Raw genomic sequence first — 15405 nt, forward strand, 5'->3', positions numbered from 1 at the left:
TATTACTATATCACACTAAGGAGAAGGGCGGCCATATTACTATATATATTACTATATCACACTGAGGAGAAGGGCGGCCATATTACTATATATATTACTATATCACACTGAGGAGAAGGGCGGCCATATTACTATATATATTACTATATCACACTGAGGAGAAGGTCGGCCATATTACTATATATATTACTATATCACACTGAGTAGAAGAGCAGCCATATTACTATATATATATTACTATATCACACTGAGGAGAAGGGCGGCCATATTACTATATATATTACTATATCACACTGAGGAGAAGGGCGGCCATATTACTATATATTTTACTCTATCACACTGAGGAGAAGGGCGGCCATATTAATATATATATTACTATATCACAATTGAGGAGAAGGGCGGCCATCTATATATATAATTGTCTAAGGGTTTTTCCGTCTGTCTTTCTGTCTGTCTGTCTTTCTGTCTGTCTGTGTCTGTCCTGGAAATCCCGCGTCTCTGATTGGTCGAGGCCGCCAGGCCTCGACCAATCAGCGACGGGCACAGCGACGATGATGTCATAAAGGACATAGAAATCCCGCGTCTCTGATTCAGCGACGGGCACAGTATCGACGTAGATGTCATAATGGTTGCCATGGCGACGATGATGTCATAAAGGTTGCCTCGACCAATCAGCGACGGACACAGTCTGCCGCGAATTCTGGAATCATCATTGTCCATATACTACGGGGACATGCATATTCTAGAAAACCCGATGCGTTAGAATCGGGCCACAATCTAGTATTACTATATATATATATATTACTACATCACACTGAGGAGAAGGGCGGCCATCTATATATATAATTGCCTAAGGGTTTTTCCGTCTATCTGTCTTTCTGTCTGTCTGTCCTGGAAATCCCGGCCCTCTGATTGGTCGAGGCCGCCAGGCCTCGACCAATCAGAGACGGGCACAGTATCGACGTAGAAATCCCGCGCCTCTGATTGGTCGAGGCCGCCAGGCCTCGACCAATCAGTGACGAGCACAGCGACGATGATGTCATAAAGGACGTAGACTTCCTGCGTTCCTGGCGGCCTCGACCAATCAGCAACGGGCACAGCGACGATGATGTCATAATGGTTGCCATGGTGACGATGATGTCATAAAGGTTGCCTCGACCAATCAGCGACGGGCACAGTCTGCCGCGAATTCTGGAATCATCATTGTCCATATACTACGGGGACATGCATATTCTAGAATACCCGATGCGTTAAAATCGGGCCACAATCTAGTATTACTATATATATTACTCTATCACACTGAGGAGAAGGGCGGCCATATTACTATATATATTACTCTATCACACTGAGGAGAAGGGCGGCCATATCTATTTATATAATTGTCTAAGGGTTTTTCCGTCTGTCTGTCTTTCTGGCTGTCTGTCTGGCTGTCTGTCCTGGAAATCCCACGTCCCTGATCGGTCGATGCCGCCAGGCCTCGACCAATCAGCGACGGGCACAGTATCGACGTAGAAATCCCGCGTCTCTGATTGGTCGAGGCCGCCAGGCCTCGACCAATCAGCAATGGGCACAGCGACGATGATGTCATAATGGTTGCCATGGCGACGATGATGTCATAAAGGTTGCCTCGATCAATCAGCGACGGACACAGTCTGCCGCGAATTCTGGAATCATCATTGTCCATATACTACGGGGACATGCATATTCTAGAATACCCGATGCGTTAGAATCGGGCCACAATTAGTATTGGGGGCTGCTGGGTATATATTATTGGGGGATGGACCTGCTGGTTATATATTATTGGGGGGATGGACCTGCTGGGTATATATTATTGGGGGCCTGCTGGCCCAGATTGTGGCCCGATTCTAACGCATCAGGTATTCTAGAATATGCATGTCACCGTAGTATATGGACAATGATGATTCTAGAATTCGCGGCAGACTGTGTCCGTCGCTGATTGATCGAGGCAACCTTTATGACATCGTCGCCATGGCAACCATTATGACATCATCGTCGCTGTGCCCATTGCTGATTGGTCGAGGCCTGGCGGCCTCGACCAATCAGAGACGCGGGATTTCTACGTCGATACTCTGCCCGTCGCTGATTGGTCGAGGCCTGGCGGCATCGACCAATCAGGGACGTGGGATTTCCAGGACAGACAGACAGACAGAAAGACAGACAGACGGAAAAACCCTTAGGCAATTATATATATAGATATATTACTACTAGATTGTGGCCCGATTCTAACGCATTGGGTATTCTAGAATATGTATGTCTGTTGTGAATTCTGTGGCAGAGCTCCCTCCTGTGGTCACAAGTGGTACTTCGGCTGATTCTCTCTGTGAGCTTCTGTTGGTGGAGGGAAGTGGTACTGCGGCTTCTGAGTTTCCTCCCTCAGGTGATCTGGTGAGGTCGTTAGGTGCTTCTCTACTTAACTCCACCTAATGCTTTGATCCTGGCTTCCTGTCAATGTTCCAGTGTTGGACTTGCTTTTCCCTGGATCATTCCTGTGGCCTGCTGCTCTGCATAGCTAAGTTCTTCTTTGCTATTTGTTTGCTATTTTTTCTGTCCAGCTTGTCTAATTTTTTGCTGGAAGCTCTCGGACGCAAAGGGTGTACCTCCGTGCCATTAGTTCGGTACGGAGGGTCTTTTTGCCCCCTTTGCGTGGTTTTCTTTAGGGTTTTGTGTAGACCGCAAAGTTATCTTTTCTGTCCTCGCTCTGTTAAGAAAGTCGGGCCTCACTTTGCTGAATCTATTTCATCTCTACGTTTGTCTTTTCATCTTAACTCACAGTCATTATATGTGGGGGGCTGCCTTTTCCTTTGGGGTATTTCTCTGAGGCAAGGTAGGCTTATTTTCTATCTTCAGGCTAGTTAGTTTCTCAGGCTGTGCCGAGTTGCATAGGCAGAGTTAGGCGCAATCCACGGCTGCCTCTAGTGTTGTTTGGAGAGGATTAGGGATTGCGGTCTGCAGAGTTCCCACGTCTCAGAGCTCGTTCTATGATTTTGGGTTATTGTCAGAGCACTGTATGTGCTCTGACCGCTATGTCCATTGTGGTACTGAATTGCCTTTCATAACAGTACAGGAAGCCAAAAGTACTAATGATTCTCATTAGAGGGAAAAAAGAAGTTCTGAGACCATTTTGTTTTTCTTTGCACTGTGTTTTGCCTTTTTTTTTCCCCTAGACATTTGGGTGGTTCAGTACACAGGTGTAGCGATGGACATTAGAAGTCTGTCTTCATCTGTGGATCAGCTCTCGGCAAGAGTACAAAAGATTCAAGACACTATTGATCAGAAATCTATGTTAGAACCAAGAATTCCTATTCCTGATTTGTTTTTTGGAGATAGAACTAAGTTTCTGAGTTTCAAAAATAATTGTAAATTATTTCTGGCCTTGAAACCTCGCTCCTCTGGTGATCCAGTTCAACAGGTTTTGATTGTTATTTCTTTTTTGCGCGGCGACCCTCAGGACTGGGCATTTTCTCTTGCGCCAGGAGATCCTGCATTGAGTAATATCGATGCGTTTTTCCTGGCGCTCGGATTGCTGTACGATGAACCTAATTCAGTGGATCAGGCAGAGAAAAATTTGCTGGCTCTTTGTCAGGGTCAGGATGAGATAGAGGTATATTGTCAGAAATTTAGAAAGTGGTCCGTGCTCACTCAATGGAATGAATCTGCGCTGGCAGCTATGTTCAGAAAGGGTCTCTCTGAAGCCCTTAAGGATGTCATGGTGGGATTTCCTATGCCTGCTGGTTTGAATGAGTCTATGTCTTTGGCCATTCAGATCGGTCGACGCTTGCGTGAGCGTAAATCTGTGCACCATTTGGCGGTATTACCTGAGCTTAAACATGAGCCTATGCAGTGCGATAGGACTTTGACCAGAGTTGAACGGCAAGAACACAGACGTCTGAATGGGCTGTGTTTCTACTGTGGTGATTCCACTCATGCTATCTCTGATTGTCCTAAGCGCACTAAGCGGTTCGCTAGGTCTGCCACCATTGGTACGGTACAGTCAAAATTTCATCTGTCTGTTACCTTGATCTGCTCTTTGTCATCGTATTCTGTCATGGCATTTGTGGATTCAGGCGCTGCCCTGAATTTGATGGACTTAGAGTATGCTAAGCGTTGTGGGTTTCTCTTAGAGCCCTTGCAGTGTCCTATTCCATTGAGAGGAATTGATGCCACGCCTTTGGCCAAGAATAAGCCTCAATACTGGACCCAACTGACCATGTGCATGGCTCCTGCACATCAGGAGGCTATTCGCTTTCTGGTGCTGCATAATCTGCATGATGTGGTCGTGTTGGGGTTGCCATGGCTACAAGCCCATAATCCAGTATTAGATTGGAAATCCATGTCTGTGTCCAGCTGGGGTTGTCAGGGGGTACATGGTGATGTTCCATTTCTGTCAATTTCGTCATCCACCCCTTCTGAGGTTCCAGAGTTCTTGTCTGATTACCGGGATGTATTTGATGAGCCCAAGTCCGATGCCCTACCTCCGCATAGGGATTGTGATTGTGCTATCAATTTGATTCCTGGTAGTAAATTCCCAAAAGGTCGACTGTTTAATTTATCCGTGCTTGAGCACGCCGCTATGCGCAGTTATGTGAAGGAATCCCTGGAGAAGGGGCATATTCGCCCGTCATCGTCACCATTAGGAGCAGGGTTCTTTTTTGTAGCCAAGAAGGATGGTTCGCTGAGACCTTGTATAGATTACCGCCTTCTAAATAAGATCACGGTTAAATTTCAGTACCCCTTGCCATTGTTATCTGATTTGTTTGCTCGAATTAAGGGGGCTAGTTGGTTCACCAAGATAGATCTTCGTGGTGCGTATAATCTGGTGCGAATCAGGCGAGGAGATGAATGGAAAACTGCATTTAATACGCCCGAGGGTCATTTTGAGTATCTAGTGATGCCATTCGGACTTGCCAATGCTCCATCAGTGTTTCAGTCCTTTATGCATGACATCTTCCGAGAGTACCTGGATAAATTCCTGATTGTGTACTTGGATGACATTTTGATCTTCTCGGATGATTGGGAGTCTCATGTGAAGCAGGTCAGAACAGTTTTTCAGGTCCTGAGTGCTAATTCTTTGTTTGTGAAGGGATCAAAGTGTCTCTTTGGTGTGCAGAAGGTTTCATTTTTGGGGTTCATCTTTTCCCCTTCTACTATCGAGATGGATCCTGTTAAGGTCCAAGCCATCCATGATTGGACTCAGCCGACATCTCTGAAAAGTCTGCAAAAGTTCCTGGGCTTTGCTAATTTTTATCGTCGCTTCATTTGCAATTTTTCTAGTATTGCCAAACCATTGACCGATTTGACCAAGAAGGGTGCTGATTTGGTCAATTGGTCTTCTGCTGCTGTGGAAGCTTTTCGGGAGTTGAAGCGTCGTTTTTCTTCTGCCCCTGTGTTGTGTCAACCAGATGTTTCTCTTCCGTTCCAGGTCGAGGTTGATGCTTCTGAGATTGGTGCAGGGGCTGTTTTGTCGCAGAGAGGTTCTGATTGCTCAGTGATGAAACCATGCGCTTTTTTTTCCAGGAAGTTTTCGCCTGCTGAGCGAAATTATGATGTGGGCAACCGAGAGTTGCTGGCCATGAAGTGGGCATTCGAGGAGTGGCGTCATTGGCTTGAAGGAGCTAAGCATCGCGTGGTGGTATTGACTGATCATAAGAACTTGACTTATCTTGAGTCTGCTAAGCGGTTGAATCCTAGACAGGCTCGTTGGTCGATGTTTTTTGCCCGTTTTGACTTTGTGATTTCGTACCTTCCGGGCTCTAAAAATGTGAAGGCGGATGCTCTGTCTAGGAGTTTTGTGCCCGACTCTCCGGGTTTGTCTGAGCCGGCGGGTATCCTCAAGGAAGGAGTAATTGTGTCTGCCATCTCTCCTGATTTGCGGCGGGTGCTGCAAAAGTTTCAGGCTAATAAATCTGATCGTTGTCCAGCGGAGAGACTGTTTGTCCCTGATAGGTGGACCAATAAAGCTATCTCTGAGGTTCATTGTTCGGTGTTGGCTGGTAATCCTGGAATCTTTGGTACCAGAGAGTTAGTGGCTAGATCCTTTTGGTGGCCGTCTCTGTCGCGGGATGTGCGTACTTTTGTGCAGTCCTGTGGGATTTGTGCTCGGGCTAAGCCCTGCTGTTCTCGTGCCAGTGGGTTGCTTTTGCCCTTGCCGGTCCCGAAGAGGCCTTGGACACATATCTCTATGGATTTTATTTCTGATCTTCCCGTTTCTCAAAAGATGTCAGTCATTTGGGTGGTCTGTGATCGCTTTTCTAAGATGGTCCATTTGGTACCCTTGTCTAAATTGCCTTCCTCCTCTGATTTGGTGCCATTGTTCTTCCAGCATGTGGTTCGTTTACATGGCATTCCAGAGAATATCGTTTCTGACAGAGGTTCCCAGTTTGTTTCAAGGTTTTGGCGAGCCTTTTGTGGTAGGATGGGCATTGACTTGTCTTTTTCCTCGGCTTTCCATCCTCAGACTAATGGCCAGACCGAACGAACCAATCAGACCTTGGAAACATATCTGAGATGCTTTGTTTCTGCCGATCAGGATGACTGAGTGTCCTTTTTGCCTTTGGCTGAGTTCGCCCTTAATAATCGGGCCAGCTCGGCTACCTTGGTTTCGCCATATTTCTGCAATTCTGGGTTCCATCCTCGTTTCTCTTCAGGACAGGTTGAGTCTTCGGACTGTCCTGGTGTGGATGCTGTGGTGGACAGGTTGCAGCGGATTTGGACTCATGTAGTGGACAATTTGACCTTGTCCCAGGAGAAGGCTCAACGTTTCGCTAATCGCAGACGCCGTGTGGGTCCCCGACTTCGTGTTGGGGATCTGGTTTGGTTATCTTCTCGTCATATTCCTATGAAGGTTTCCTCTCCTAAGTTTAAACCTCGTTTCATCGGTCCGTATAGGATTTCTGAGGTTCTTAATCCTGTGTCTTTTCGTCTGACCTTTCCAGATTCTTTTTCCATACATAACGTATTCCATAGGTCATTGTTGCGGAGATACGTGGCACCTATGGTTCCATCTGTTGATCCTCCTGCCCCGGTTTTGGTGGAGGGGGAATTGGAGTATATTGTGGAGAAGATTTTGGATTCTCGTGTTTCTAGACGGAAACTCCAGTATCTGGTTAAATGGAAGGGTTATGCTCAGGAAGATAATTCCTGGGTTTTTGCCTCTGATGTCCATGCTCCCGATCTTGTTCGTGCCTTTCATGTGGCTCATCCTGGTCGGCCTGGGGGCTCTGGTGAGGGTTCGGTGACCCCTCCTCAAGGGGGGGGGTACTGTTGTGAATTCTGTGGCAAAGCTCCCTCCTGTGGTCACAAGTGGTACTTTGGCTGATTCTCTCTGTGAGCTTCTGTTGGTGGAGGGAAGTGGTACTGCGGCTTCTGAGTTTCCTCCCTCAGGTGATCTGGTGAGGTCGTTAGGTGCTTCTCTACTTAACTCCACCTAATGCTTTGATCCTGGCTTCCTGTCAGTGTTCCAGTGTTGGACTTGCTTTTCCCTGGATTATTCCTGTGGCCTGCTGCTCTGCATAGCTAAGTTCTTCTTTGCTATTTGTTTGCTATTTTTTCTGTCCAGCTTGTCTAATTTTTTGCTGGAAGCTCTGGGACGCAAAGGGTGTACCTCCGTGCCATTAGTTCGGTACGGAGGGTCTTTTTGCCCCCTTTGCGTGGTTGTCTTTAGGGTTTTGTGTAGACCGCAAAGTTATCTTTTCTGTCCTCACTCTGTTAAGAAAGTCGGGCCTCACTTTGCTGAATCTATTTCATCTCTACGTTTGTCTTTTCATCTTAACTCACAGTCATTATATGTGGGGGCTGCCTTTTCCTTTGGGGTATTTCTCTGAGGCAAGGTAGGCTTATTTTCTATCTTCAGGCTAGTTAGTTTCTCAGGCTGTGCCGAGTTGCATAGGCAGAGTTAGGCGCAATTCACGGCTGCCTCTAGTGTTGTTTGGAGAGGATTAGGGATTGCGGTCTGCAGAGTTCCCACGTCTCAGAGCTCGTTCTATGATTTTGGGTTATTGTCAGATCACTGTATGTGCTTTGACCGCTATGTCCATTGTGGTACTGAATTGCCTTTCATAACATACAGTTAGGGCCAGAAATATTTGGACAGTGACACAACTTTTGTTATTTTAGCTGTTTACAAAAACATGTTCAGAAATACAATTATATATATAATATGGGCTGAAAGTGCACACTCCCAGCTGCAATATGATAGTTTCCACATCCAAATCGGAGAAAGGGTTTAGGAATCATAGCTCTGTAATGCATAGCGTCCTCTTTTTCAAGGGACCAAAAGTAATTGGACAATGGACTCTAAGGGCTGCAATTAACTCTGAAGGCGTCTCCCTCGTTAACCTGTAATCAATGAAGTAGTTAAAAGGTCAGGGGTGGATTCCAGGTGTGTGGTTTTGCATTTGGAAGCTGTTGCTGTGAGCAGACAACATGCGGTCAAAAGAACTCTCAATTGAGGTGAAGCAGAACATCCTGAGGCTGAAAAAAAAGAAAAAATCCATCAGAGAGATAGCAGACATAATTGGAGTAGCAAAATCAACAGTTGGGTACATTCTGAGAAAAAAGGAATTGACTGGTGAGCTTGGGAACTCAAAAAGGCCTGGGCGTCCACGGATGACAACAGTGGTGGATGATCGCCGCATACTTAATTTGGTGAAGAAGAACGCGTTCACAACATCAACTGAAGTCCAGAACACTCTAAGTGAAGTAGGTGTATTTGTCTCTAAGTCAACAGTAAAGAGAAGACTCCATGACAGTAAATACAAAGGGTTCACATCTAGATGCAAACCATTCATCAATACCAAAAATAGACAGGCCAGAGTTAAATTTGCAGAAAAACACCTCAAGAAGCCAGCTCAGTTCTGGAAAAGTATTCTATGGACAGATGAGACAAAGATCAACCTGTACCAGAATGATGGGAAGAAAAAAGTTTGCAGAAGAAAGGGAACGGGACATGATCCAAGGCACACCACATCCTCTGTAAAACATGGTGGAGGCAACGTGATGGCATGGGCATGCATGGCTTTCAATGGCACTGGGTCACTTGTGTTTATTGATGACATAAGAGCAGACAAGAGTAGCCGGATGAATTCTGAAGTGTACCGGGATATACTTTCAGCCCAGATTCAGCCAAATGCTGCAAAGTTGATTGGACGGCGCTTCATAGTACAGATGGACAATGACCCCAAGCATACATCCAAAGCTACCCAGGAGTTCATGAGTGCCAAAAAGTGGAACATTCTGCAATGGCCAAGTCAATCTCCAGATCTAAACCCAATTGAGCATGCATTTCACTTGCTCAAATCCAGACTTAAGACGGAAAGACCCACAAACAAGCAAGACCTGAAGGCTGCGGCTGTAAAGGCCTGGCAAAGCATTAAGAAGGAGGAAACCCAGCGTTTGGTGATGTCCATGGGTTCCAGACTTAAGGCAGTGATTGCCTCCAAAGGATTTGCAACAAAATATTGAAAATAAAAATATTTTGTTTGGGTTATGTTTATTTGTCCAATTACTTTTGACCTCCTAAAATGTGGAGTGTTTGTAAAGAAATGTGTACAATTCCTACATTTTCTATCAGATATTTTTGTTCAACCCTTCAAATTAAACGTTACAATCCGCACTTGAATTCTGTTGTAGAGGTTTCATTTCAAATCCAATGTGGTGGCATGCAGAGCCCAACTATATATATTACTATATCACACTGAGGAGAAGGGCGGCCATATTACTATATATATCACTATATCACACTGAGGAGAAGGGCGGCCATATTACTATATATATTACTATATCACACTGAGGAGAAGGGCGGCCATATTACTATATATATTACTATATCACACTGAGGAGAAGGGCGGCCATATTACTATATATATTACTATATCACACTGAGGAGAAGGGCGGCCATATTACTATATATATTACTATATCACACTGAGGAGAAGGACGGCCATGTGTCATCTCCTCCTGTATTAGACCTCGTTCACACGTTATTTGCTCAGTATTTTTACCTCAGTATTTGTAAGCTAAATTGGCAGCCTGATATATCTCCAGCCAACAGGACGCCCTCCCCCTGGCCGTATATATTAGCTCACACATACACATAATAGACAGGTCATGTGACTGACAGCTGCCGTATTTCCTATATGGTACATTTGTTGTAGTTTGTCTGCTTATTAATCAGATTTTTATTTTTGAAGGATAATACCAGACTTGTGTGTGTTTTAGGGCGAGTTTCGTTTGTCAAGTTGTGTGTGTTGAGTTGCGTGTGGCGACATGCATGTAGCGACCTTTGTGAGATGAGTTTTGTGTGGCAACATGCGTGTAGCAACTTTTTGTGTGTCGAGTTGCATGTGACAGGTTAGTGTAGCAAGTTGTGTGCAGCAAGTTTTGCGCATGGCGAGTTGTGCGCGTGGCGAGTTTTATGTGTGGTGCCTTTTGAGTATGTGAAAGTTTTGTGTGAGGCAACTTTTGCATGTGTTGCAACTTTTGTGCATGTGGCAATTTTTCCGCGTGTGCAAGTTTTGCGTGTGGCGAGTTTTCCATGAGGTGAGTTTTGCATGTGGCGAGTTCTGCGCGTGGCGAGTTTTGAGTGGCGACTTTTGTGTTTCGACTTTTATGTGGCGAGGTTGGTGTATTTGTGGTGAAATGTGTGCTGAGGGTAATATGTGTTCAAGCATGTGGTAGTGTGTGGCGCATTTTGTGTGTGTGTTTATATCCTCGTGTGTGGTGAGTATCCCATGTCGGGGCCCCACCTTAGCAACTGTACGGTATATACTCTTTGGCGCCATCGCTCTCACTCTTTAAGTCCCCCTTGTTCACATCTGGCAGCTGTCAATTTGCCTCCAACACTTTTCCTTTCACTTTTCCCCATTATGTAGATAGGGGCAAAATTGTTTGGTGAATTGGAAAGCGCAGGGTTAAAATTTCACCTCACAACATAGCCTATGACGCTCTCGGGGTCCAGACGTGTGACTGTGCAAAATTTTGTGGCTGTAGCTGCGACGGTGCAGATGCCAATCCCGGACATACATACACACACACACACACATTCAGCTTTATATACAGGTCCTTCTCAAAAAATTAGCATATAGTGTTAAATTTCATTATTTACCATAATGTAATGATTACAATTAAACTTTCATATATTATAGATTCATTATCCACCAACTGAAATTTGTCAGGTCTTTTATTGTTTTAATACTGATGATTTTGGCATACAACTCCTGATAACCCAAAAAACCTGTCTCAATAAATTAGCATATTTCACCCATCCAATCAAATAAAAGTGTTTTTTAATAACAAACAAAAAAACCATCAAATAATAATGTTCAGTTATGCACTCAATACTTGGTCGGGAATCCTTTGGCAGAAATGACTGCTTCAATGCGGCGTGGCATGGAGGCAATCAGCCTGTGACACTGCTGAGATGTTATGGAGGCCCAGGATGCTTCAATAGCGGCCTTAAGCTCATCCAGAGTGTTGGGTCTTGCGTCTTTCAACTTTCTCTTCACAATATCCCACAGATTCTCTATGGGGTTCAGGTCAGGAGAGTTGGCAGGCCAATTGAGCACAGTAATACCATGGTCAGTAAACCATTTACCAGTGGTTTTGGCACTGTGAGCAGGTGCCAGGTCGTGCTGAAAAATGAAATCTTCATCTCCATAAAGCATTTCAGCCGATGGAAGCATGAAGTGCTCCAAAATCTCCTGATAGCTAGCTGCATTGACCCTGCCCTTGATGAAACACAGTGGACCAACACCAGCAGCTGACATGGCACCCCACACCATCACTGACTGTGGGTACTTGACACTGGACTTCAGGCATTTTGGCATTTCCTTCTCCCCAGTCTTCCTCCAGACTCTGGCACCTTGATTTCCGAATGACATGCAAAATTTGCTTTCATCAGAAAAAAGTACTTGGGACCACTTAGCAACAGTCCAGTGCTGCTTCTCTGTAGCCCAGGTCAGGCGCCTCTGCCGCTGTTTATGGTTCAAAAGTGGCTTTACCTGGGGAATGCGGCACCTGTAGCCCATTTCCTGCACACGCCTGTGCACGGTGGCTCTGGATGTTTCCACACCAGACTCAGTCCACTGCTTCCTCAGGTTCCCCAAGGTCTGGAATCGGTCCTTCTCCACAATCTTCCTCAGGGTCCGGTCTCTTCTTCTCGTTGTAGAGCGTTTTCTGCCACATTGTTTCCTTCCAACAGACTTACCATTGAGGTGCCTTGATACAGCACTCTGGGAACAGCCTATTTGTTGAGAAATTTCTTTCTGGGTCTTACCCTCTTGCTTGAGGGTGTCAATGATGGCCTTCTTGACATCTGTCAGGTCGCTAGTCTTACCCATGATGGGGGTTTTGAGTAATGAACCAGGCAGGGAGTTTATAAAAGCCTCAGGTATCTTTTGCATGTGTTTAGAGTTAATTAGTTGATTCAGAAGATTAGGGTAATAGGTCGTTTAGAGAACCTTTTCTTGATATGCTAATTTATTGAGACAGGTTTTTTGGGTTATCAGGAGTTGTATGCCAAAATCATCAGTATTAAAACAACAAAAGACCTGACAAATTTCAGTTGGTGGATAATGAATCTATAATATATGAAAGTTTAATTGTAATCATTACATTATGGTAAATAATGAAATTTAACACTATATGCTAATTTTTTGAGAAGGACCTGTATTAGATATCACACTGAGGAGAAGGACGGCCATATTACTTTATATGTTACTATATCACAATTGAGGAGAAGGGCGGCCATATTACTATATATATTACTATATCACACTGAGGAGAAGGGCGGCCATATTACTATATATATTACTATATCACGCTGAGGAGAAGGGCGGCCATATTACTATATATATTACTATATCACGCTGAGGAGAAGGGCGGCCATATTACTATATATATTACTATATCACACTGAGGAGAAGGGCGGACATATTGCTATATATTACTATATCACCACTGAGGGAAAGGACGGCCATATTACTATATATATTACTATATCACACTGAGGAGAAGGGCGGCCATATTACTCTATATATTACTCTATCACACTGAGGAGAAGGGGCGGCCATATTACTACATCACACTGAGGAGAAGGGCGGCCATATTACTACATCACACTGAGGAGAAGGGCGGCCATATTACTCTATATATTACTCTATCACACTGAGGAGAAGGGGCGGCCATATTACTATATATATTACTATATCACACTGAGGAGAAAGGCGGCCATATTACTCTATATATTACTCTATCACACTGAGGGGAAGGGCGGCCATATTGCTATATATATTACTACATCACACTGAGGAGAAGGGCGGCCATATTACTATATATATTACTATATCACACTGAGGAGAAGGGTGGCCATATTACTATATATATTACTCTATCACACTGAGGAGAAGGGCGGCCATATTACTCTATATATTACTATATCACACTGAGGAGAAGGGCAGCCATATTACTATATATATCACTATATCACACTGAGGAGAAGGGCGGCCATATTACTATATATATTCCTATATCACACTGAGGAGAAGGGCGGCCATATTACTATATATATTCCTATATCACACTGAGGAGAAGGGCGGCCATATTACTATATATATTACTATATCACACTGAGGGGAAGGGCGGCCATATTACTATATATATTACTATATCACACTGAGGGGAAGGGCGGCCATATTACTATATATATTACTCTATCACACTGAGGAGAAGGGCGGCCATATTACTCTATATATTACTCTATCACACTGAGGGGAAGGGCGGCCATATTACTATATATATTACTATATCACACTGAGGAGAAGGGCAGCCATATTACTATATATATCACTATATCACACTGAGGAGAAGGGCGGCCATATTACTATATATATTACTCTATCACACTGAGGAGAAGGGCGGCCATATTACTATATATATTACCATATCACACTGAGGAGAAGGGCGGCCATATTACTATATATATCACTATATCACACTGAGGAGAAGGGCGGCCATATTACTCTATATATTACTCTATCACACTGAGGGGAAGGGCGGCCATATTACTATATATATTACTCTATCACACTGAGGAGAAGGGGCGGCCATATTACTATATATATTACTCTATCACACTGAGGAGAAGGGCGGCCATATTATTACATCACACTGAGGAGAAGGGCGGCCATATTACTATATATATTACTATATCACACTGAGGAGAAGGGTGGCCATATTACTATATATATATTACTATATCACACTGAGGAGAAGGGCGGCCATATTACCATATATATTACTCTATCACACTGAGGAGAAGGGCGGCCATATTGCTATATATATTCCTATATCACACTGAGGAGAAGGGCAGCCATATTACTATATATATCACTATATCACACTGAGGAGAAGGGCGGCCATATTACTATATATATTCCTATATCACACTGAGGAGAAGGGCGGCCATATTACTATATATATTCCTATATCACACTGAGGAGAAGGGCGGCCATATTACTATATATATTACTATATCACACTGAGGGGAAGGGCGGCCATATTACTATATATATTACTATATCACACTGAGGGGAAGGGCGGCCATATTACTATATATATTACTCTATCACACTGAGGAGAAGGGCGGCCATATTACTCTATATATTACTCTATCACACTGAGGGGAAGGGCGGCCATATTACTATATATATTACTATATCACACTGAGGAGAAGGGCAGCCATATTACTATATATATCACTATATCACACTGAGGAGAAGGGCGGCCATATTACTATATATATTACTCTATCACACTGAGGAGAAGGGCGGCCATATTACTATATATATTACCATATCACACTGAGGAGAAGGGCGGCCATATTACTATATATATCACTATATCACACTGAGGAGAAGGGCGGCCATATTACTCTATATATTACTCTATCACACTGAGGGGAAGGGCGGCCATATTACTATATATATTACTCTATCACACTGAGGAGAAGGGGCGGCCATATTACTATATATATTACTCTATCACACTGAGGAGAAGGGCGGCCATATTATTACATCACACTGAGGAGAAGGGCGGCCATATTACTATATATATTACTATATCACACTGAGGAGAAGGGCGGCCATGTTACTATATATATCACTATGTCACATTATGGAGGAGTACAGATATGTCTGTAGGAGGATAAAAGAATCAGAAGGAGTCCATAGGGTTCTGGAGGGTATAGAGGGGTGTGGACAAAGACCTGGGGGTCTGTAAGAGAATTCAGGGGTCTAGGGGAGGACAGCTCTATGCCATATTTCGGGCAGACAATATATATAGGATATCGCTGTCTGCTTAGTAGCAGCTCTTTGATTGGCATATAGCGCT

At 44.2% G+C, this 15405-nt stretch overlaps 1 protein-coding gene across 2 annotated transcripts in view; it reads left to right on the forward strand.

Moving 5' to 3' along the window:
* LOC138643184 (1-phosphatidylinositol 4,5-bisphosphate phosphodiesterase gamma-1-like) overlaps window positions 1-15405 on the forward strand; it is a 180166-nt gene that overhangs the window by 91358 nt on the left and 73403 nt on the right. The window lies entirely within an intron of this gene.

The sequence above is a fragment of the Ranitomeya imitator genome, chromosome 6, assembly GCF_032444005.1.
Source record: "Ranitomeya imitator isolate aRanImi1 chromosome 6, aRanImi1.pri, whole genome shotgun sequence".
In the NCBI taxonomy this organism is placed as follows: domain Eukaryota; kingdom Metazoa; phylum Chordata; class Amphibia; order Anura; family Dendrobatidae; genus Ranitomeya; species Ranitomeya imitator.